Source organism: Schistocerca nitens, chromosome 8 (assembly GCF_023898315.1).
Source record: "Schistocerca nitens isolate TAMUIC-IGC-003100 chromosome 8, iqSchNite1.1, whole genome shotgun sequence".
NCBI classification, from domain to species: Eukaryota; Metazoa; Arthropoda; class Insecta; order Orthoptera; family Acrididae; genus Schistocerca; species Schistocerca nitens.
In genome coordinates, this window is record NC_064621.1 from 381660545 (window position 1) to 381687041 (window position 26497).

Here is a 26497-nt window from a genome sequence, read left to right on the forward strand (position 1 = left end):
CGGAATAATGTAGATAGAGAGGTACAAATTGACACACATGCTTGGAATGACATGGGATTTCATTAGAACCAAAAAAAATACAAACGTTCAAAAAATGTCGGAAAGATGGCGCTTCATCTGATCAGAATAGCAATAACTAGCATAACGAATTAAGACAAAGCAAAGATGATGTTCTTTACAGGAAATGCTCAATATGTCCACCATCACTCCCCAACAATAGCTTTAGTCGAGGAATAGCGTTGTGAACAGCACTGTTAAGCGTGTCCGGAGTTATGGTGAGGCATTGGCGTCGGATGTTGTCTTTCAGCATCCCTAGAGATGTCGGTCGATCACGATACACTTGCGACTTCAGGTAACCCCAAAGCCAATAATCGCACGGACTGAGGTCTGGGGACCTGGGAAGCCAAGCATGATGAAAGTGGCGGCTGAGCACACGATCATCACCAAACGACGCGCGCAAGAGACCTTTCACGCGCCTAGCAATACTTTTTTGTTGTTGTAATAAAACCCTATCTTCCACCATGAACCATGGACCTTGCCGTTGGTGGGGAGGCTTGCGTGCCTCAGCGATACAGATGGCCGTGCCGTAGGAGCAACCACAACGGAGGGGTATCTGTTGAGAGGCCAGACAAACATGTGGTTCCTGAAGAGGGGCAGCAGCCTTTTCAGTAGTTGCAGGGGCAACAGTCTGGATGATTGACTGATCTGGCCTTGTAACATTAACCAAAACGGCCTTGCTGTGCTGGTACTGCGAACGGCTGAAAGCAAGGGGAAACTACAGCCGTAATTTTTCCCGAGGACATGCAGCTTTACTGTATGATTAAATGATGATGGCGTCCTCTTGGGTAAAATATTCCGGAGGTGAAATAGTCCCCCATTCGGATCTCCGGGCGGGGACTACTCAAGAGGACGTTGTTATCAGGAGAAAGAAAACTGGCATTCTACAGATCGGAGCGTGGAATGTCAGATCCCTTAATCGGGCAGGTAGGTTAGAAAATTTAAAAAGGGAAATGGATAGGTTAAAGTTAGATATAGTGGGAATTAGTGAAGTTCGGTGGCAGGAAGAACAAGACTTTTGGTCAGGTGATTACAGGGTTATAAATACAAAATCAAATAGGGGTAATGCAGGAGTAGGTTTAATAATGAATAAAAAAATAGGAGTGCGGGTTAGCTACTACAAACAGCATAGTGAACGCATTATTGTGGCCAAGATAGACACAAAGCCCATGCCTACTACAGTAGTACAAGTTTATATGCCAACTAGCTCTGCAGATGATGAAGAAATTGATGAAATGTATGACGAGATAAAAGAAATTATTCAGGTTGTGAAGGGAGACGAAAATTTAATAGTCATGGGTGACTGGAATTCGCCAGTAGGAAAAGGGAGAGAAGGAAACATAGTAGGTGAATATGGATTGGGGGGAAGAAATGAAAGAGGAAGCCGCCTTGTAGAATCTTGCACAGAGCATAACTTAATCATAGCTAACACTTGGTTCAAGAATCATAAAAGAAGGTTGTATACCTGGAAGAATCCTGGAGATACTAATAGGTATCAGATAGATTATATAATGGTAAGACAGAGATTTAGGAACCAGGTTTTAAATTGTAAGACATTTCCAGGGGCAGATGTGGATTCTGACCACAATCTATTGGTTATGAACTGCAGATTGAAACTGAAGAAATTGCAAAAAGGTGGGAATTTAAGGAGATGGGACCTGGATAAACTGAAAGAACCAGAGGTTGTAGAGAGTTTCAGGGAGAGCATAAGGGAACAATTGACAGGAATGGGGGAAAGAAATACAGTAGAAGAAGAATGGGTAGCTCTGAGGGATGAAGTAGTGAAGGCAGCAGAGGATCAAGTAGGTAAAAAGACGAGGGGTAGTAGAAATCCTTGGGTAACAGAAGAAATATTGAATTTAATTGATGAAAGGAGAAAATATAAAAATGCAGTAAATGAAGCAGGCAAAAGGGAATACAAACGTCTCAAAAATGAGATCGACAGAAAGTGCAAAATGGCTAAGCAGGGATGGCTAGAGGACAAATGTAAGGATGTAGAGGCTTGTCTCACTAGGGGTAAGATAGATACTGCCTACAGGAAAATTAAAGAGACCTTTGGAGAGAAGAAAACCACTTGTATGAATATCAAGAGCTCAGATGGCAACCCAGTTCTAAGCAAAGAAGGGAAGGCAGAAAGGTGGAAGGAGTATATAGAGGGTTTATACAAGGGCGATGTACTTGAGGACAATATTATGGAAATGGAAGAGGATGTAGATGAAGATGAAATGGGAGATAAGATACTGCGTGAAGAGTTTGACAGAGCACTGAAAGACCTGAGTCGAAATAAGGCCTCGGGAGTAGACAACATTCCATTAGAACTACTGACGGCCTTGGGAGAGCCAGTCATGACAAAACTCTACCATCTGGTGAGCAAGATGTATGAGACAGGCGAAATACCCACAGACTTCAAGAAGAATATAATAATTCCAATACCAAAGAAAGCAGGTGTTGAAAGATGTGAAAATTACTGAACTATCAGTTTAATAAGTCACAGCTGCAAAATACTAACGCGAATTCTTTACAGACGAATAGAAAAACTGGTAGAAGCGGACCTCGGGGAAGATCAGTTTGGATTCCGTAGAAATGTTGGCACACGTGAGGCAATACTAACCTTACGACTTATCTTAGAAGAAAGATTAAGAAAAGGCAAACCTACGTTTCTAGCATTTGTAGACTTAGAGAAAGCTTCTGACAACGTTAACTGGAATACTCTCTTTCAAATTCTGATTGTGGCAGGGGTAAAATACAGGGAGTGAAAGGCTATTTACAATTTGTACAGAAACCAGATGGCAGTTATAAGAGTCGAGGGGCATGAAAGGGATGCAGTGGTTGGGAAAGGAGTGAGACAGGGTTGTAGCCTCTCCCCGATGTTATTCAATCTGTATATTGAGCAAGCAGTAAAGGAAACAAAAGAAAAATTCGGAGTAGGTATTAAAATTCATGGAGAAAAAATAAAAACTTTGAGGTTCGCCAATGACATTGTAATTCTGTCAGAGACAGCAAAGGACTTGGAAGAGCAGTTGAACGGAATGGACAGTGTCTTGAAAGGAGGATATAATATGAACATCAACAAAAGCAAAACGAGGATAATGGAATGTAGTCAAATTAAATCGGGTGATGCTGAGGGGATTAGATTAGGAAATGAGACACTCAAAGTAGTAAAGGAGTTTTGCTATTTAGGGAGTAAAATAACTGATGATGGTCGAAGTAGAGAGGATATAAAATGTAGACTGGCAATGGCAAGGAAATCGTTTCTGAAGAAGAGAAATTTGTTAACATCGAATATAGATTTAAGCGTCAGGAAGTCGTTTCTGAAAGTATTTGTATGGAGTGTAGCCATGTATGGAAGTGAAACATGGACGATAACCAGTTTGGACAAGAAGAGAATAGAAGCTTTCGAAATGTGGTGCTACAGAAGAATGCTGAAGATAAGGTGGGTAGATCGCGTAACTAATGAGGAGGTATTGAATAGGATTGGGGAGAAGAGAAGTTTGTGGCACAACTTGACTAGAAGAAGGGATCGGTTGGTAGGACATGTTTTGAGGCATCAAGGGATCACAAATTTAGCATTGGAGGGCAGCGTGGAGGGTACAAAATCGTAGAGGGAGACCAAGAGATCAATACACTAAGCAGATTCAGAAGGATGTAGGTTGCAGTAGGTACTGGGAGATGAAGAAGCTTGCACAGAATAGAGTAGCATGGAGAGCTGCATCAAACCAGTCTCAGGACTGAAGACCACAACAACAACAACAAAAACCCTATGTCATTCCAAGCATGTGTGTCAATTTTTACCTCTCTGTCTACATTATTCCGTGGTTTATTCAGTTTTCAAATTTATACTGACTTTTTGATACCCGGTAAATATTCTTTTCACCAGTTATTTTGTAGCCTACAGAAAAAAAATCTTAAACACCTTGTGTACCACTATAGAATATAGTCTTACGAAAGAAAACAAGATTAGATGTGCAAATATCACAGACTTAGCCCGAGCACGACCACCTACATACTAGATTTACGTTTATAATAGGGGTGGCTGTAATTTTAATAAAGGTACCGTCGAGCGGCGACCGGAAATGCGCGCTGGACGTTGAGCGCTGTAAAATCCAAGTTTAATGGAAGGCAATGGCGGAGGAGGAGGCCCCCACTCCTCACCACGCAATGACGGTGACCTTGTTGAGGCTCGGGACATGGGAAGGAGACAGGGAGTGGCATAAGAGACGGTGGTGTGGTGCGGCTGGGGGTTGGGAGGGGGCGGTGCGGGTAACAAAGGGATCTAGCTTCTTTATTGCGTTTTGTCGTCGATAGTTCCGGCCTTTCCCTAACGAGGCATGCGTCAACAGGCACTAAAGCCTAATCTTCCTACCTCCCTTACTTCCTCCTTCCCTGAAATACGGCATATTGACACTATCAGCCGATAACAAGTCTTAGTGTTCACTCGAAAGGTCACACACAGCGTTGTATTAGTGAGCTTGAATGCTGTGGAAGAAGATGAAAGTAATCATCGTGGGCGTAAATCTCTCTAAAGTCACTAGCGTCTGGCTCATTTATGAGTACACAAGCCGTTTCGTGATAGTATGGTTTCTGTTTTAGCGAAGAAAATAGGACTCACTGTTGGGATACTACGCACCAGACACCAACACTTGATCAAGAAATGAGTCTTTGTGAACACCACTCGTGCTGCTTAACGACCATACTCATGTTTTATAAGAAGCGTCGCAGATAGGCAAGTGTAATCAGTTTACAGTTTTGCATCCTTTTCCTTATGTTTTCGAACGGAGAAGACTTACGGAATAAGATATTCTGTAAAACTCGAAACTGACCCTCAAAATTACGTATCGATTCCGTCGCTGCGCGATACTAATGGTAATACTACCGAAAACAGCACCACTAAAGCGGGATTATTTAACACTGTTTTTCGAAATTCTTTCACCGAAGAGGACAAAGCAAATACACCAGGGTTCTAATTGAGAACAATTCTCAAAATGAGTAACTTAGTAGTAGATATATTCAGTGTAATGGCTTAAAGCAGTTAATAAAGGCAAGTCTTCCGCTATAGACACCATACTAATAAGGTTCCTTTCAGAGTATGCAGAGGCTATAGCGTTGAACTTAGCAATCATATAAAACCGCTCACTCGACGAAAGATCCGTACCAAAACACAAGAAATTTACACCAGTACTCAAAAAAGGAAATGGGAGTAATCTGCTGGATTACAAACACATGTAACTGACATCGATTTGCTGTAGGATTTTGGAACGTATGCTGTGCTCGAACACTGTGAAGTACCACGACGCTAACGGACTATTGACACACAGCCAGCACGGATTCAGAAAATATCGTTCTTGTGTGCGATTAGATTCGTGATTGTCTGTCGTAAAGGTCACAGTACGCAATAATCACGGAAAAATCGAGTCAGACAGAAGCGATATCCGGCGTTCTCCAAGGAAGTGTTATTACTCCTCAGGTATCCCTAACCCTTCTAAACGATTTAGATGACAATCTGAGCAGCCCTCTTAGAGTGTTTGGAGATGACGCTGTCATTTATCGTCTAGTAAAATCATCAGAAGATCAAAATCAGTTACCAAATGACTTAGACACGACATCTATATGGTAAGAAAAGTGCCAATTGTTTCTCAATAAGCCGACCGATGTGGCCGAGCGGTTCTAGGCGCTTCAGTCCGGAATCGTGCTGTTGCTACGGTCGCAGATTAGAATCCTGCCTCGGGCATGGATGTGTGTGATGTCCTTAGGTTAGTTAGGTTTCAGTAGTTCTCAGTCTAGGGGACTGATGACCTCAGATGTTAAGTCCCATAGCGCTTGGAGCCATGTGAATTTGTCTCTCAATAAGGGAACGTGTGAGTTAATCCACACGAATGCAGAAATAAATCTGTTAAATTCGATTACACTATAAATCTCATACATTAAACCCTTTCGATTCAACGAAATATCCAGGAATTACAATTACAAGCAACTTAAATTTGGACGACCTTATATATTATGTAGTGGGGAGGACAAACCAAAGACTACGTTTTATTAGCAGAAGGCATAGAACATGCAATAGGTCTACTAACTGCCGACACTAAGGTTGTTCGTCCCCTGTTAGAGAACTGCTGTCCTATAAATGATTCTTACCAGACAGGATTCACGGAGAATATCGAAAAAGTTGCAAGAATGGCAGCCCGTTTTGTATTATAACGAAATAGAGGAGAGAGTGTCACGGATATAATAAGCGCGTTTGGATCGCAGTCATTAAAACAAAGGCGTTTTTCGTTGCGATGAGGTCTTTTCACTAAATTTCAGTCATCAACTTTTTCCTCTGAAAGTAAAAATATTTCATTGTCGCCAACCTACATAGGGAGAAATGATTATCATAATAATGTAAGAGAGTCAGTGCTAGTACAGACAGATTTTATTGTTCATTTTCCCGTGCTCTGTAAGAGAGGGGAACGGTAGAGAAATAGTCTGAAGTTGGTTCGAAGAATTCTCTGTCAGGAACTTAAGTCTCAGTTGCAGAGTAGTCTTGTAGATGCAGATTTTAAGTTTCTTCATACGTCGCAGAAGAGTGGATACTTAAACATTGCGTTGGCATACAAGACCAGCAAAATTATGTTTTGAGGATTCTGTTTCGTTTCGAACGCCTGTGTTTATTTTCGAACCATTTCCTATTACAGAAGGTACAATATTAAAAAGCCGTAACGCACAGAATGTTAAAATGTGTAAATAGTTTCCTAACACATTGTATGCCCAATGAAACTATGTACATGCAGTGTCTAAGAACGTGAAAGTAGTTTTTACGATTACCATTACTCTATTGAGTAAACATTTTGTTTTCAATTTAACGCTGGTGCGTACATATACGCGTTTTTAGAACTACCATGTCCGCTGCTAATCACGTATTACATGTAGGCACTCGTAGTACCTGAGGATGGCATGTGAGGCCGAAATTTGCCACTCGTATGGAATTAAATAAACTAATGTCAAATCAAACACCTTTCAGCCCTCTAATTTCTAAACTGTTATTTTATTGGCCAACCAATTTTGACGATATGTTACGCCATCTTCAGGCCTCCTTACCGATGTGTACGAAGATTCCAACCTCGGTTCCAGTCAGAACAGAAGCCAGCATTCAAATATATCTGTAGATTTCTGCTTGAAACAGCGATCACACCTCAAACATGATCTGCCGACAGTGATAGCTGCATCAAGCAGAAAAATACGGATACCAGTCTTTGAACGCTGGCCTCTATTTTGACGGGAACCGAGGTTGGAATCTTCCTACATGTCGTTCAGGGGGCCTGAAGATGTCGTAATATATTGCCGAAACGGATTGACCAATGAAATAACAGTTTGGAAATTAGACGGCTGAAAGGTGTTTGATTTGATATTCGATAAACAGCCGAGGAACTCCAACAATCTCTGAAAGGATGGACATGCAGAGACTAAATAAACTAAATACCTGTAAGTAACAGCCGAGGTGGAACCATCACAATGTGCTTCGATAAACACAGTTCTGCATCTCCACGTGAAAAAAATAATAATTATAGGCTCATAAATTTCCTTTTGTAAACTATTCTCCAGCGTATCTTCATTTGTCACTGTTCACGTCATAACGTTTATCGTGAATTTGATCTAATGCGGAACTAACGAAACTAATCTATACTGGAATAGTATAACACGGGATGCCTGTAGCTACGGTTCTGCCATACATCGTTATCTCGACACTGCTGCTCCTCGCTGCTGCGTAACGCAGCAGTTGTCACGAGGGGTACGGAATGACAGTGATAGATGAACGGCTGATGCCCGGTGTTTTATCAGTACAAACCCGCATATTCCTGGACGAGTTGTCCACACCCACCTGTGGAACTGCCTAATAAAGTTTAATATCGGCCGCTGGTTTTATAAGCGACCTTTTGTAAACGTAATATAATAACGCGAATTTAATACTTAATCAAAGTGAGTGTCACTCGGCACCACAACACCGGACACATCTGACAATTCGTGTCATCATCAGCAATGCCATTACCGGCGTAGCACTGCCTCCAGTGGAGAAGAATATTGCCAGAGTCCTATTCAAAGGAAGCTTCAAACTGAAATAAGTAGAAGTAAGGGAAGCTGTGGAAGAGGTTAATACATGGTGTTTCACGTATGGCGCAAGCGAATGTCCGTGGATCGCACGGAGTTCACACCAGCTAGTTGATTAGGCAGCTGCCGCATAATGGCTCGAGCGCCTTTACCGAGTTAACCCTTTAAATGACAAAAGATTTTTTTCAGCGTGACGATGAAATGCATGCCAGTATAAGCTCTCTTGGCAATAACAATGAATAGTGTTTAACTTATTACGTATTTTGAAGTCGACAGTGAGGTACTGGACGGTAAATACTCATACCAATTAATCAGGAGAAAAAGAATATACACGGTAATGCCTGTTGTTTGAGCATATACTGAGACGCTGGGCGACTAAAACAATCGTTTCTGCTACTCCTCATTTCTTTCGACTTGCTTTGGTTTACTCACAATCCGTATTCTATACTCATTAGACTGTAAATCCATTTAACAGCTCCTGCAGTTACTCCTCACTATCACTGAGTCATCAGTGAATCTTGACACTGATATCATTTTATCTTGATTTAATCGCGCTCCTTCTCCCTTGAAAACTATACAGGACCTTATTTACCCATTCCAAAACGACTGAAAGCTGTTTTGAATGCAATTTCCCTACACCCTATTAGTGAAGGCAATGTGTGATATTTGTAGTTGTTCAATATTTTTGCCCATTCAGATCCCTGTCCGGCCATATAGATTTTGGTTTTTTTTAAATCACTAACGCCAGTTGCTGGAGTACTCCATTTGATAAAGGGCTGGGCCATTTTGCTTCGCCACGCATCCCTAATTCGTGCTTGAGCCTCGTTTCGACATCTACATGTACATGGTTACTCTGAAATTCACACTGAAGTGCTTGGCAGAGGGTTCACTGAACCCATTTCATACTACTTCACTACCATTCCACTCTCGAATGGCGCGTGGGAAAAAGAAATCTTTCCGTTCGAGCTCTAATTTCTCTTATTTTATTATGATGATCATTTCTCCCCACATAGGTGGGTGTCAACAAGATATTTTCAAATTCGGAAGAGAAAGCTGGTGATTGAAATTTCGTAAAGAAAACCGCCTGTGTTTCAGTGATTGCCATCCCAACTCGCGTATCATTTCAGTGACACTCTCACCCCTATTGCGCGATAACACGAAACGAGCTGCTCTTTGCACTTTTTCGATGTCCTCAGTCAATCATAGCTGGTAAGGATCCCATACCGAGCAGCCATATTCCAGCAGAGGGCGGACAAGTGTAATGTAGGCTGTCTCTTTAGTGGGTTTGTCGCATCTTCTAAGTGTTCTGCCCACAAAGCGCAGTCTAATGACCTCGTAGTCGATGGGAATTTAAATCGTAATATTTTGCCCTTCATTGTTTCGCCTAATCCTCTGTTGACCTCTCAAGATGTTCTGGAGTGACGTTCTCGATGAGAAAAGCAGGAAACATGGATGACATACCTTCTTAATTTCTAAAGTTATTGAGGGAAGTGACAACCACAACGACTGTTAAAGACGGTGTGTACAATCTATGAGATTGTAAACAAGCCATCGGACTTTTGAAAACTAACTCCCGTACAGTTTCGAAGGAAAGTGCGAGAACTATCGCACAATCAGGTTCACAGCTCATGCACCGAAGTAGCTGACAAGTACAGTATACAGAATAATGGAAAAGAAAGTTGTGGATCTGTTAGATGACGATCAGGTTGACTTTTAGGAATGTTATAAATACATAGACACAGTTTTGATTTTGCACTTGATTTTCGAAGAAATATTTTTAAAAAGATCTAGAGACGAGAATGAGATTTTCACTCTGCAGCGGAGTGTGCACTAATATGAAAGTTCCTGGTAGATTACAACTGTGTAAGACTCAAACTCGGACCTTTGCCTTTCGCAGGCAAGTGCTTTACCGTCCTATGACACACGGGTCCTGTGTCTTGCCACTGTGCCACTTCACTCCGCGACGGCGAGAATATTTCCATCACCGCGAGGAACAAGAAGTGGGCAAAAATATGGAACAACTACAAACATCACACATTGCCTTCACTAATAGAGTGTAGGAAAACCGTTTGCATTCAAAACAGCTTTCAGTCGTTTTGAAATGGGTAAATAAGGTCCTGCATGGTTTTCAAGGGAATCTTCTACCACTCTTCTTGCAAAACAGTGGCAACTTCGAGTAACAATGATGGAGATGGACTGTGATCACACACACTTCTATCCGAAGTAGACCACAAAGGCTCAAAAATATTGAGGTCTGTGGTGGCCGGAAGAGATGCAACAATTCACCCTCGTGCTCCCAAAACCAGTTCTGGGCGATGTGGGCTGTGTGAACAGAGGCCCTGTCCTCTTGGAACACAACGACACCACTTGTGAACAAACATTGTACCATGGGATAGATCTGATCAGCCGAAGTCATCTATCCGCTAACCATACAACAGCTACCACCGTCATGTCTTGGCTAAAGATCTGACGGAGAACGCGAAAAAATTCTGGTCCTATTTAAAATCTCTAAGCAGGTCTAAGGCTTCCATCCAGTCACTCGTTGACAAGTCTGGTTTGGCAGTATAAAACAGCACAAGGAAAGCGAAGTAGGAGAATCTTACAAACGTACCGTCGCTTGACCATCGCACAGAATTCCGTATGGAAGATATAGTATTAAGCATCCCTGACATAGAGAAACAGCTGAAAGAGTTGAAAACAAATAAGTCGCCAGGTCTGTATGGAATCCCAATTTGGTTTCACAAAGAGCACTCCGCACCATTGGCCCCTTTCTTATTTTGCATTTGTCACGAATCTCTCTTCCAGCGCAAAGTGCCAAGCGACGGGAATTCTAGAGCATTTTCTGAGTTCGAATATAAAAAATGTTGTAGCGACCGGAAAGCTCATGTCCACGAATCAGCACGGCTTCAGAAAGCTTCGCTCGTCCGAAACCCAGCTTGCTCTTTTCTCACATGATATTCTGCGAAGTATGGATGAAGGACAACAGGCAGATTCCATATTCCTAGGTTTCCGAAAAGCATTCGCCACGGTATCCCACTGGAGACTATTACCGAAGGTACGTGCATTCGGAACAGGCTCCCAAATATGTGACTGACTGAAGACTTGTTAAGTAATAGAACCCAGTATGTTGTCCTCGACGGCTAGTGTTCATCGAAGTCAGGAGTAACATCAGGAGCACCCCATGGAAGTGTGATGGATCTGTTGCTATTTTCCATATACATAAATAATCTGGCTGTCAGGGTGGGCAGCAATGTGCTGTTGTTCGCTGGTGATGCCATGGTATACAGGAAGTTTTCGAAGATAAGTGACCGTCGGTTGATACAATATGACTTACACAAAATTTTCAGTTGATGTGATGAATAGCAGTCGGCTCTTAATGTAGAAAAATGTAAGTTCATGCGGATGAGTAGCGAAAGCAAATCCGTAATGTCAGGATACAGCATTGGTGGTGTCCTGCTTGACACATTAATGTCGTTGAAATATCTGGGCGTAACGTTGCGAAGCGATATGAAATGGAACAAGCATGTGAGGGTTGTGGTAGGGAAGGCGAATAGTCGACTTCGGTTTATTGGGAGAATTTTAGGAAAGAGTGGTTGACCTATAAACGAGACCGCATATAATCTTGAGTACTGATCGAATGTTCGGGATCCACACAAGGTCGGAATGAAAGATGACATCGAGGCTATGCAGATACAAGCTGCTAGATTTGCTACCGGTAAGTTCGATCAGCATGCAAGTGTTATGGGTATGCTTCGAGAGCTCAAGTGGGAATTCCTGGAGGAAGGAAGACATTCCTTTCGAAGAATACTGCCGGCCAGGGTGGCCGAGCAGGTTCTAGGCGCTACAGTCTGGAACCGTGCGACCGCCACGCTCGCAGGTTCGCATCCTGCCTCGGGCATGGATGTTTGTGATGTCCTTAGGTTAGTGAGGTTTAGGTAGTTCTAAGTTCTAGAGGACTGATGACCTCAGAAGTTAAGTCCCATAGTGCTCAGAGCCATTTGAACCTTTTTTTTTTTTTTTCTTCGAAGGATACTACTTTACGGCGGCTTGCGGAGTATGTATGTAGATGTTGATGTAGAAATGATTACATAATCGCTGGCAGTAATGCGACCTTGCAGAATAACAATGGGGTCCATGGAATACCATTGTATGTCTACCCAAATTAACACCGAACCCTCCTCCCTCCCACCCCTTGTTTCACTCTTTGTTCATAAACTCGACAAGAAGTTCTAAACAGTGTAAAACAAGTCTCATCCGACCAAATGACGTTCTCCCATTGCTCAGTAGTCCATGTTTCATGGCTTCGGCACCACGTTTCCTTAGTATGAGAATATGCATCTTCGATGAGCAATTTTCGAATTTCAACTTGCGCTGCAATTCCCTGTCTAAGCAGCTCCCCTCTTGTTGTTTTGGTGCTGGCTCGGTTCACGAGTGCGACATCCAGTTCTGCTGTGACTTTTGCAGCTGTTATCCTCTTAATTTTTGTCACAGTGCTCGTCAATGGCCATCTGTCACGATCTTCCGGGTTGACACAGCGGATGATATTTTTCGCAATTCCTGTATGCAGTATAAATCTTCTATGCGGTGCCTCTTAAAACACCACACACTTCGGTTTCCTTGGTTACGGAAGCACCACCATAAGATCACCAACAATTTGCCCACGTTCGAGTTCACTTAGCTCCGACACAATGCAGTCACAAAAACAGAGAACACTGTTGTGCCCACGAGTGATACCTGCAACGTACTGAGGACATTGCAGAGGTGCCGTTTGTGGACAAATACTACAGCGCAACATACTTGGCTAGCATCTGCTGTGCATTTCTAACTGTGTTGCCCTACTTTCTCCATCCCCTGTACGTCCTGTTACAGATGGGTATACGAGGATCGCATACACACTATAAGCTTTGTCTCCGTAATGCTAGGAAGAGCACTATGTCCAATTGGTGTTAGTGAATGTACACCATTACGTAATTGTCTAATCATTTAGAACATGCCAAATTCTTTTAAGAAGCAGATTTTGTATTGTCGTAGCTTCTGTATGATCATTGCCTATGCTTTGATTCACTGTGACACCTCTCGAAATTTAAACAAACAACTTACTCTATATCAGTAGCGTGCCGCCGATACATGAGATGTTTTAAGTAGCAAAGTCAACTCGTTTACCCATCGTGGTCACCTAATCTTCCGCACCATGATTCTTTTTTCCTTGTGGAACATCACAGCACTCATGTGTCCATTAAAATCTCGTTAATACTTTGTTATTACGCACTAATTACAAGCGCAATCCATTTAGTCGTTGAACAGCAGCTGGTAAACATATTTGCAGAGCTCGAATACCGGTCAATTATATAGAGAGCACAAAATATTCTACACGATAAAATTCAAGCGACAAGGATCACAAACGCTGTAAACGGACGATTGATTTTTCACTTAAATGATCAAAATTTTGAGACTTTTCCTGATTAAAAAATTGAACGCGCACCTGCAGTATGGATATCATGTAGGCGAACGCATACAAAGCGTCGCTTCCTGAATAAAGGTATTGCAACTGCAGGAGAATATCGAGTTATTCATCTATGCTCAAATTTTTTACATTTTGTACCGAAAATATAATTCATACGTTTGCCGGTTCCAAGTGTTGGTTACGTCATAAATGTCGTGATTCTAACAGACTAAGTGGACACTTCGCAGGTCCTTTGCTAAAATTCAAAACGTGACGCGAGTGTAACTTCAATATACAAGCAGCTGATTTACGTGGTGTGTCAGCATCTGCCGATATTGCATGATTAACAAACACTTACCGCGCGGTGTAGCCGCACGGTCTTAGGCGCGTTGCCAGGGTTCACGCGGCTCTCCCCGTCGGAGGTTCGAGTCCTCCCTCGGGCATGGGTGTATGTGTCGTCCTAGCGTAAACCAGTTTAAGATAAATTAAGTAATCTGTAAGCCTAGGGAAGGATGATGACAGAAGTTTGGTCCCATAGGAGCTTACCACAAATTTCCAACAAGCACTTGGCGCATCTGAGTGCGGGGTTAGTTACTATGCCTGTATACCATAACACTGTAAAGCTGCTCAGAGCATATTTTGTGTACCTGCACACAATGTCATCAGTGTATCTGCATATATTGTACTTAGTACATATACATACAATATAATCAGTTCCTGAAAGGATAATCATTTACGGAAATTGAAGTAACATTGATAAGTCTTAGCGAACCATAACTATCCATATTATTTATTAATGACTTAGTCGGTAGTTTTAACGTCAATGTCAAACTTTTCGCAGATGAGGCTGTTATATATTACGGTGAAATTCTACCTGCTTGAATTTTTAGTAATATCCATTTAGACCTAGACATAGTGATTCACGACTACAGATGCAGATGTAGGTGATACACCTGTATACAATATAGTTAATACTATTGTACGTCGATTCCTTACGTAAAGAAATTTTTGGTTAGTAGTAAAAAGATTATGGTAGCTACAGATGGATATTTATAAGAACAGCATCTGAGGTGTGGATCCATTTACTGTACACTCACTCCAAAGTACATATACCCGAAAAGGATATTATGTAAGAATTCAACTAATTTTAGATTTTTAGATCTAAAAAACTCAGTCTTTCACTACCAGTCCCATAAACTTCCCGTTGTCAGGATCTATTCACTGTAGACTCAACAACCAAAGTATATGTACCCAAAAAGGGTATAATGTAAAAATTCAACTAATTTTAGATCTAAAACCCTAAGTGTTTCACTATCAGTCCCATAAACTTTCCGTTGTGATCGGACATCATATATAATGATCGAGGCGGTATCCATGGTTTTTATTAGGTATAAAACCGAGCATTTTAGATGTCAGAATATCCTTTTGCAGTATTTGCAAACCTAAATATCTAGCACAGAGATCTCACTGTTCTCAACTAAAAGAACCATATGACAGTTGTCAATGATCTTCAATATTGGATTCGTAACCAAATCGGTTAAAAGCTCATTCCGTTTGGATTAATAATCATCTTACTATGACGTTGCCCTTTCAGTGTGACTGTTTACGGGAATGATTTCAGAAAGTTTCGTCTCTGACGTTTTGGCCAGACACTCCTAAATCCTCCCATCCAATGAAGGAGCCTACCCAGCTCTAATGAGCAACTGTACATTTTGTGATATCGTGAAAAATTCTGGCCTTTTACGCCAGTCATTGCTTCGGATTTCGGTTCACTACATGATTCAAAGAAGCACTGTAGTAAACGAATTTTGTTACTGCAAATATTTCGTTATCCTTTTCCTGCTGTGTATCAGTTAGCTTCCACATAGCGTTGTAGTTTATCTCCAATTTCAATAGTACATAGTGCTGCATAGGCTGTAATGACAACAGTTCCGTTGTTCCAATGTGATACGCTTTCAGCAAAGGTGGACGAGAGTTCATGTCGGTAGCTGTTTCGTAAATAATGAGCTCTTTGACCATAAAACATTTTCGAATACACATGAGAGTAGGATGGCAGAAAATATATTACTGTGTTCAACTTTACTGGTGTGTGCTTTACCAAGCATCACAAAATAATTATCCATCTGAGAAAACCAATTGCTTCAAAACGAATTTAACTCGTGGTCCTTCCCTCAAGAAAACATGGCTTTAATACTAGCAGAATTCATTAAACTCAGCAGACAACTAATATTTGTCATTCATTATGGAATCCGAATAAACACAGGACTTTAAATAAAAATCTCTATACGATTCTAATAGTCCCTAAATTTTCTCACCGATGATTTTGAATAACAAACCTTATATGTCCCCCCACTTTTACAATTAGTTTTAATCCTCCAGTATAAATTTTTCGCTCGAGCAGACAACTTGCTTACATACTCATCTTAAATAATGTATATATGAAACTAAAATTTTCCAGTGAAATTGTCCCACAAAAATTTACTTTTAAATTGGGTTATATTACACTTCAGATTATGAAACCATAAAACAATATTATCGACCCACACGCACCAAAATTATACCGGCTTTACTCCCTACCTTCATGCTTTCAGGTCTTCCTCCATGCACCAAATATATAGCTCTTTATTCTTTCATAGACCACGATGTTATCAGTACTCAAGGTCTCATGAAACATATAATTTTGTCAAAGAAATCTTACACACGTATCACGCTCAGTTACAATCAATTAAGTAGTATCTCGTCAGATAGCTCTGGCATAATTGTGGCGTACAGATGCACCTTTTTCTGTTCGCCACTGAACACTTTTTTTGAACACATATTGTCCTTGTTTGTCCTTGTGCTCGACTTATGAACACTTCTTCTCACAATTTGTCGAAGTTTTATATTTTCAAGAGGTCTGTGCCCAACTCAAACTTTTTGAATTTTAATTTTTCTTGTCTGCCCTCGTTCTCGACATCCAAACACTTTCTCCTCACAATTTAGCAAAGTTTTATATTTTTCATAAAGTCTGACCAGTATAATATCTTTCACGAACCCTTTTACAGTGAAACATCTCATGCAAAATTCAATTTCACCACTTAAAAAAAAGCCTAGTAACATCTCTTCTAGATTTGTTTATCATTTCATAGCAGTTTTAATTTTCACCCCACGACTGCAAAAGTTATCTTTTTTTTTTGTCCTTACTACTATTCACAAAATTTTCTTACATTGCCAAAACATTGATGACAGAACCGATAAAAACGCACACATTTTCGTTACATACGTGAATTTCTATAGTGAGCTGTGCATTTTCAGTTATATTCCCCTGCAAACATTTCTCCCTTAACAGGTCATTTTCGATATCCATTCCTCACTCTTCAGCTTCCATTGCGCACATTTTGATCACTGACGAACTGACAGTGCCATTGTCCCCTTTAAATAGATCACTGAACAATTCTCTGACATCTGTTTCATCCATTCAGTTCTCAAGCTCCCTTGTGGTCTCATATTTTTCGACCCACATAACAGGAAAACATATTTGGTGCATTATGGCATGTGACCAGTCCATCACAGCATAATCCATGTCCAACATTCAGTCACAATTCTCGTTTTCATCAAGAGTCGTCTGCTCTCCCCTCTCAGTGGAGATAAATGCACAGATTCCTTCGTCCAATAAATCCATCTCAGTAGTTTCAGCCTCCTCATACCGAGCGCCAGCACTTAAATCAACACTTTCATCAACCCCTAACAACAAATCACCTTCTACCCCTGGTACAAGACAAATCTCATCTCCAGCTTATTACAGTATCGCTAGATAAGAGTCAAAGATACCTTTTGATAATGTACACTACTGGCCATTAAAATTGCTACACTAAGAAGAAATGCAGATGATAAACGAGTATTTATTGGACAAATATATTATACTAGAACTGACATGTGATTACATTTTCACGCAATTTGGGTGCATAGATCCTGAGAAATCACTACCCAGAACAACTACCTCTGGCCGTAATAACGGCCTTGATAAGCCTGGGCATTGAGTCAAACAGAGCTTGGATGGCGTGTACAGGTACAGCTGCCCATGCAGCTTCAACACGATACCACAGTTCATCAAGAATAGCGACTGCCGTTTTGTGACGAAACAGTTGCTCGGCCACCATTGACCAGACGTTTTCAATTGGTGAAAGATCTGGAGAATGTGCTGCCTTAGGCAGCAGTCGAACATTTTCTGTATCCAGAAAGGCCCGTACAGGACCTGCAACATGCGGTCGTGCATTATCCTGCTGAAATGTAGCGTTTCGTAGGAATCGAATGAAGGATAGAGCCACGGGTCGTAACATATCTGAAATGTAACGTCCACTGTTCAAAGTACCGTCAATGCGAACAAGGGGTGACCGAGACGTGTAACCAATGGCACCCCGTACCGTCACGCCGGGTGATACGCCAGTATGGCGATGACGAATACACGCTTCCAATGTGCGTTCACCGCGATGCCGCCAAACACGGATGCGACCATCATGATGCTGTAAACAGAACCTGGATTCATCTGAAAAAATTATGTTTCGCCATTCGTGCACCTAGGTTCGTCGTTGAGTACACCATCGCAGGCGCTCCTGTCTGTGTTGCAGCGTCAAGGGTAACAGCAGCCATGGTCTCCGAGCTCATAGTCCATGCTGCTGCAAACGTCGTCGAACTGTTCGTGCAGATGGTTTCTGTCTTGCAAACGTCCCCATCTGTTGACACAGGTACCGAGACGTGGCTGCACGATCCGTTACAGCCACGCGGATAAGATGCGTGTCATCTCGACTGCTAGTGATACGAGGTCGTTGGAATCCAGCACGACGTTCCGTATTACCCTCCTGAACCCACCGATTCCATATTCTGCTAACAGGCATTGGATCTCGACCAACGCGAGCAGCAATGTCGCGATACGATAAACCGCAATCGCGATAGGCTACAAACCGACCTTTATCAAAGTCGGAAACGTGATGGTACGCATTTCTCCTCCTTACATGAGGCATCACAACAACGTTTCACCAGGCAACGCCGGTCAACTGCTGTTTGTGTAGGAGAAATCGGTTGCCAATTTTTCTCACGTCAGCACGTTATACGTAAGTGTCGCTACCGGCGCCAACCTTGTGTGACTGCTCTGAAAAGCTAATCATTTGCATATCACAGTATCTTCTTCCTGTCGGTTAAATTTCGCGCCTGTAGCACGTCATATTCGTGGTGTAGCAATTTTAGTGGCCGGTAGTGTAGCTTCCCCCACGACATTAACGTTGTTGCTGCTGCATACTACCTCATTAGAATCCTCCCTATGCTCAGTCTTCTCCAAGTTTGTGCGTGTGTGTGTGTTTTACATGCTTTGCTTTGCTTTGCTTATCGTCCCACACACGGTCCTCCAGCCAGCTTAACCTCTCGTTTACAAAGTGAATCTAAGCCACTGACAGTACGGCGTGTCGGTCAGTTGCAGAGCAGCCGTCGCCCTTTGAGGGCCACAAGCGCAAGGGCCTGGTGGCGAACGCTCGCGTCGGCCGGCGCGACGGCGCCGACACGCCGGGGGCGGCGGCCTCGCTGTGGTTCGGGCCGCGAGTCGGCCGCGCCGGCCTCGGCCAGGACGAGACGCGCGCCGGCACCAAGCGGCGTGGCCTGCTCGCCTTCCCCAGGGTGGGCCGTGGGCACGCCGGCTCCAGCTCCAGCTCCAGCTACGGCGACGGCGACGGCGCCCGCGACAGCCTCTGGTTCGGCCCCCGCGTCGGCCGCCGGGAGCGCCGCTCTCTGCGCCTCCGCCTTCCCGCAGCTGCCTGGCTCGCTGCCGGCGACGTCGGAAACGGAAAAGGTAGGTGCGCGGCCAGGACAGTCGTCAGATTGACCTCTCGCCACTCAGAGTTCGTTAGAAGCAAAGCGGTATCAGTTTGAGGAGCGTGGGGTATGGACGTTTCGATGAGCCTTATAGTTAGTTAGTTTGTTAGTTTTGTGTTCCACCTCACGGTAACCGTTATGATGCCCGCCCGGTTAGCCGTTTTTGGTCTAACGCACGGCTTTCCGTATTGGGGAGGAGCGCCTGGTCCCCGACACGAATCCGCTCGGCGGACCTGTGTCGAGGTCCGGTGAGCCGGTTAGTCTATGGATGGTTTTTAGGCGGTTTTCCAACTGCCTCGGCGAATGCGGGCTGGTTCCCCTTATGCCACCTCAGCGGCGATTGCTGCGCAAACAAGGTCTCCGCCACACACCGTCAGGTGACTTGCGGAGTGTGGATGTAGATGTAGATGTAGATGTACGCATACACCAGCATTACCCTACCACGCAAACATAGGAGTTACACTCGTCTGGTGTGATACATTACCTGGGGGGGGGGGGGGGGGTGTCACCGGGGGCCGAACCGCATAATAACCCTGAAAGAGTGGTTCTGTGTGGGGCGGCGGAGGGGTGGACTGTGATAGTCGTCGTGGGTTTGTGGACCACTGCGGCTGCGGCGGGGACGGAGCCTTTCCGTCGTTTCTCTGCCCCAGGTCAACATACAATATAATACAATACAATACAACCGTTATGATGCGGAACGAGTCAAGTGCATAAGAAATGTACAGACGAATCAAGTATTCTTTCCTTTTTAAAAAAAGCTTAAAATTTTTAATACCTACCCCATTCCCTTAAAATGCCACAAAATACATTTATTATACCTACAGATTTTTTTGTTCTTATTCGAGAATTCATCTCTGTTACAGAAGGTCAAGGAGATATGATTCTAGTTTACTTTTTGAAACTATTACTGCTGTCTGTCAGACATTTTATTTCATCTGGTGGTTTGTCGAATAGTTTTACAGCAGCATATTTTACCCCTTTCTGTGACAAAGATAGGTTAAGTAGAGGATAGTGTAAGTCATTCTTTCTTCTGGTGTTACAATCACGAATGTCACTGTTGTTTTTAAACTGGCCCATGTGTGTTGAGAACAAATTTCATTACTGAGTAAATGTACTGTGAGGCTGTTCTAAGAATTCCTAATCTTTTAAACAGATGCCTACAAGACGTACAACTCTGAGCCCCACACATTGTTCTAACAAATTTATTCTGAGCAATGTTGAGTTACCCCAAAATATTATTCCGTATGACAGGGAGTAAAAGTAAGCAAAGTATGTTAGCTTACTAATTTCTATATCCTCAAAATTGGCAATTATTCTGACTGCAGAAGTTGCTGAATCTACCCGCTTTGGGAGATACAAAATATGAATTTTCTATCTAAGATTCTCATCAGTATGTACACCCAAAAACTTAGTATGCTGTACTTTGGCTACTGACTTCTGTTGATGTGTTATATTTATTGAAGGAACTGTACTCCTTGCAGCACAAAATTCGATCCACTGTGCTTTTTCAAAGTTCGGAGCAAACCCATTCGCAGAAAACCAATTAATAACTTTTCCAAAGACGTTATTCGTATCATTTTCTATTGGAGTTTCTTTTATTGGATTAATAATGAAGCTTGTAACATTAGCAAACAGTGTAAGTTTATCTTATTGTTTCAGATGAGAAGGGAGGTCGCTCACATATATCAAGTACAGAAGGAAACCTATTATTGAACCCTGAGGAATACCTAATGTAATCAAGAAACTTACGTTTAGCGTCCAGTCGATGACAATTTTGATAGAGACGGAGCTCATGTTGGAACTGATGCAAGGATCGGATGTGATTTGTCCATATAGTACATGATACAGGCATCGCACTGTTAGAGCCCACGAAGGAAAATAGTACTCAGCTTTGAATTGAAAGTAATAAGACCGTATGATTGCGCAATTTTTTAAAGTAGTGCGAATAAAATTTACGAACGTTGTAAGAATATTACTGTCTTTCGAGCAGATAGCCGGGATAGAGAACAATATGGCAGTAGGACAAACACAACACATTACCTATTATGGGGCAGCAAACCCACTGGGATATAAAACAGTTTCCATCTGTCTCGAATTGATAAAAACATGTGTGGATAAAAATCCTACTTCAAGATCGCTGGTTTCGGCTCCCTGACGATCCATCTTAAGATCAGTCTAAAATGTCGTTCATCGTGTGACAATCACTTCAGAGCTTCGTATTCTTAGAGCTAAACCGCGCTAAAATGAAAAATAGTAATCGGTTATATAAATCTGACTAGTGATTGACGTTGTCAGTTTACACAACCAATTCTGATTTTTCATTTTAGGGCAACTTAGCTTTAAGAATACGATGATGTGCAATGATGATTGTTACACACTGAACAACATTTTAGGTTGATCTGAAGGTGGCTCGGCAATGAGCCGAAGCCGGTGACCAATAAAGATGATTTGCGACCTTGACGTAGGTATTTTTAACCACATACGTTTTAAATCAACATATCGTGTATATACCCATTGACAATGTCAAAGAGTAACATCGAATGGATAAATCCTCACATTTTTTGATACACTATATCGATAGTCGTCTCCACAAACGCCGTCATCAAGATTAACGGCGGCTCGAAAGGTGCAGGGCGCCACGGACGCAGGCTCGTGGGAGCAGTATTATGCTATGGAACACGTCCTCCTCCAATTGCATGGGAGCTGTTGTAGTAATCTAAGACACGCTGACAGTGCGAATCAACTGCATCTCTTCATGCTTCATGTCTTCACCGACGGCGATGTCATCTTTCTGCAGTATAATTGTCTGTGTCTCGCAGCCAGAACTGTGCTTCAATAGTTTGAGGAGCGTTATGGTGATCTCACGTTGATGTGTCGGCGACCAAATTCGCCTGATGTAAATCCTATGGAACCCATCTGGGTCGCTAGCGGATGCCATCACCGCGTACGCAAATCAGCGGCCCGTTCTATATCTGAATTACATGACCTGTACGTAGACATCTAAAGCGAGATACCTACACAAATCTACCGACAAAGTGTCGAATCCCTGATACGTGGAATCAGCGACTACCTGCTACTAAGCAGGTGGTCGTAATGTTTTGGCTCATCAGTGTACTGCTACATAGTGGCATCACAGTTCATCAGTGCTACATGCCTCATGCGATTCAAAACCGGTCCTGGAAAAGGCAGCTCACCATTTAGCTTAAACGACTTAGAGAAACCACAGAAGGTCTAAATCTAGATGTCCAAAGGTGGCAGCAATCAGGTCTTATACTTAACCTTAAAACAACCTAAAACAAGAGCACAAGAGGGGCATCAAGGGTGGATTGAAACTATTGATTACAAAGGGCTCAGTTCAGACTGACTTACCTTTTAAAAGAGGCATAAAAATCCTTTCCAAAATCAGACTAAAAATTACTCCAAACCACTTTCAAAGGGTGAAAAATTATCTTCGGGTTCCTCTAAAAGTGAATTGAAAAACAACTTCTCATGCTTAAGCAATATCCAAGGGAGACTCACACCTTCGAATAAATGTATACAACTGAAAATAATGGGGTTGTACAGAGTAGTCCTTAAAGAGAGAGATAATAAATTTTCAGAGCTTAAATTGATAGTAAGGTTACAATAAACCACACTTTATTTTCTAGTCCCCCCCCCCCCCCCCCCCCTCTGCTTCGCTTCACCTCATTTCCAGGACGGAAGTTCCAGAATTAGAATACCAACGACCAAATAGCCGGCTTGAAGTTCCACAGAACGTGAGGTGCTACTAGATTGGGCTTAGAAGGCCAGCAAACCAAGCCAAATCAGATAACAAGTATGCCGATGTGTTGTAGGAAAACAGTACACAGTACGTATAGGAGCTTTAACGCTAGCCACTAATGGTGAAAACTGAAGAACAACGTCCAAACAGTAATATTCAAATAAAACGGCTCACCAAGAAGGGTAGTGACCAGCAGAGCAGCTCGCACGGACTTAGTGCTGCAAACAATTCCGTGAGTCGACACACACTGCCCCGCAGAAACCCAGTTCTGCCATACAACCCATGTGAAGCGTTGCAGCAACCACTAGCTGCTCCCGTCTTGGCATGCCCTTACTCGTCACGATCTGCCAAGGCTTACTGCTCCTTCGCTCACGCGGCCATTACACCGACAGCTAGCGTTCCTCTCACGAACCGGCTGTCCATCGGCTCCCCTCCCATGACTCCCGCTTCAAACCTCTGCTAAGAGAAAGAAGCAGTTTTCATTAGTACACTGAGGTGACAAAAAGTTATGGGATAGCGATATGCACATATACAGATGGCGATAGTATCAAGTACACAAGGAGCCGGCAGAAGTGGCCGAGCGGTTCTAGGCGCTACAGTCTGGAGCCGCGTGACCGCTACGGTCGCAGGTTCGAATCCTGCCTAGGGCGTGGATGCGTGTGATGTCCTTAGGTTAGTTAGGTTTAAGTAGTTCTAAGTTCTATGGGACTGATGACCACCGCAGTTAAGTCCCATAGTGCTCAGAGCCATTTCAACCACGTACACAAGGTAAAAGAGGGCAGTGCGTTGGCGGAGTTGTCATTTGTACTCAGATGATTCATGAGAAAGGCTGTTCGGAGTGATTATGGCCATACGACGGGAATTAACAGACTTTTACATTACATTTCGGAAATCGTTAGGGAATTCAATGTTTCGAGGTCGACAGCGTCAAGTAGGTACCCGAATACCAAATGTCAGGCATTAGCCCACATAACGCACAACACAGTGGCCGACGGCCTTCACTTAACGACTGAGAGCAGCGTTGTTTGCGTAAAGTTGTCAGTGCTTACAGAGAAGCAACACTGCGTGAAGGAACCGCAGGAATCAATGTGGGACGTTCTTCGAACGTATCCGTTAGGACAATGCGACGAAATTTGGCGTCCATGGGCAGTGGCAGCGGACGATCGACACGAGTGCCCTTGCTAACATCTTGACACCGAGTGGAACGATTCTCCTCGGTCCGTGACCGTAATGGTTGGACTCTACACGACGGGAAAACCTTGGCTTGGTCAAATGAATCCCTGCTTCAATTGGTAAGAGCTGATGGTAGGACTCGAGTGTGGCTCAGACCCTAAGAAGCCATGAACCCAAGTTGACGACAAGGCACTGCGCAAACTGCTGGTGGCTCAATAATTGTGTGGGCTGTGTTTACAGGGAAGGGATTGGGTTCTCTGGTCCAACTGAACCCATCATTGACTGGAAGTGGCTGTGTTCGGCTACTTGCACACCATTTGCACCCATTCATGGACTTCATGCTGCCAAACATCGACGTAATTTTTATGGATGACAATGCGCCATGTCACTGTGACACAATTGTTCGCAATTGGTTTGAAGAACATTCTGGACAATTCGAGCGACATGAGTCACACTGAACATTTATTGGACATAAACGAGATGTCAGTTCGTGCACAAAATCCTGCACTGGCACAGTTTCGGAATCATGGACAGCTATAGAGGCAGTATTTCTGCAGGGGACTTCCAACGATTTGTTGACTCCATGTCACATCTAGATACTGCGGTACGCCGAGCAAAATGAGGTCAGACGTGATATTAGAAGGTATCCCATGACTTGTCACGTCAGTGTATACTTATGAGGTAAGCTCTCTGGCTAACGATACGGGCGCTGTGTACACTGATTGCACTTATCAATATCACTAACCCAGAGAAAAACAGAAATGGCCTCCTTAACGATTCCTGTGGAACACTTTTCGTGATTGGGGTGTCCCTCTGTGCATTACATGAAATGCTTAGTTTTATTTTCTGCTTGGTCTTTCTTAAATAGGAGCGGAAGCAGACGTTTGCTGAAACGCGTATCCCATAAACCGCAGTTTCTCTCGCAGGGAAGTACGCAGGGCAGATCGAGTTGACTGGAGAGTAAAGAAGGCTCACGAGGTCTGGATCAGATTCCCCACTGAGGTGCTACCTAGCGAGCCGGGTTGCAGCTTTTACAAGTGGTGCGCCGGGCCGCAGCTGCACTCGTCGCGCGGCAGCCGTTAATCTCGTCAGCTGCTGCTGACGAGTCTGGCAGGGAGAGAATGAGAGCTGACCGCCGCCGATGAGGCGCAGATGCCGGCCGCCGCTAACTCGCCCGCCGCCCACTGCCGGCAAATGGGCGCTGCGAGGTCACCAGCAGCAGCGTGTGCAGTCGCTCCCTCTGCCGTCTCCGCAAAACCCGCGGTCCACATGTTTCCGATCATGCACGCTACGTACGAGGGGCCTTCAATAAATAATGCAACATTTTTTCTCGATCAATTTTGATTGAGAAAAATGTTTAATTTGTTGTGGGACATCGTGAAACATTCCTGCTTCAGCCTCTGTAGTATCATGACGTTCCGATAGATGGCGGCGCTATATGTAGCTTTCAAAATGACGTCTGTAACGGAGGTACGTTCCAAGCAGAGAGCTGTCATTGAGTTTCTTTTGGCACAAAATAAGAGCATCGCAGATATCAATGTCTATGGAGATCTGGCTGAACAGAAGCACGGTGAGTCGTTGGGCGAGACGTCCGTCCTCATCGCAATAATGTCCCTAGAAGTTGTCCGATTTTCCGCGTACCGCACAGCTGTGACTCCTGCAGTGCTGATGATCGATGGATCACAATCAAACAACTCGCTGCTCAACAAGACCCGCATAACTCTGTGCACTCGATAGGAGTTCACAAAACTTCATTGGTCTGTTCTTCCTCGTACACCCTACAGCTCGGATCTCGCGCCTTCCGACTTCCATCTTTCTGAACCAATGAAGGATGCACTCTATGGAAACTAGTACTTGGATGAGGGCAGGTTATTGATGCAGAAAGACGCTGGCTTCGACGTCGTCCAGCGGAGTGTACTGTGTGGACACACACGCCCTCCCAGTAAAGTGGCGTAAGGCCACCGCACTGAGCAGAGATTCTGTTGAAAAACAGGATTTTGTAATGAAAAGAATGAGGAATAATGCAGTGTATGGGAATACTTAATAATACGAAGAAAAATGTGTTGTATTACTTACTGAACGCCTCTCTTATACACATGGCTGCAGAATCATGAATTGTGTCTGTTCTTTCGGACATGTTT

The 26497-nt window shown here is 43.3% G+C and overlaps 1 long non-coding RNA gene across 1 annotated transcript in view; it reads left to right on the plus strand.

Annotated features, from left to right (window-relative positions):
• Window positions 1-19120, plus strand: part of LOC126198925 (uncharacterized) — a 105348-nt gene extending 86228 nt beyond the window's left edge. The window contains exon 4 of the long non-coding RNA XR_007540113.1: window positions 19029-19120. This is a non-coding gene — a long non-coding RNA (uncharacterized LOC126198925). The remainder of the gene's footprint in view (window positions 1-19028) is intronic.
• The last annotated feature ends 7377 nt before the right edge of the window (window positions 19121-26497 follow it).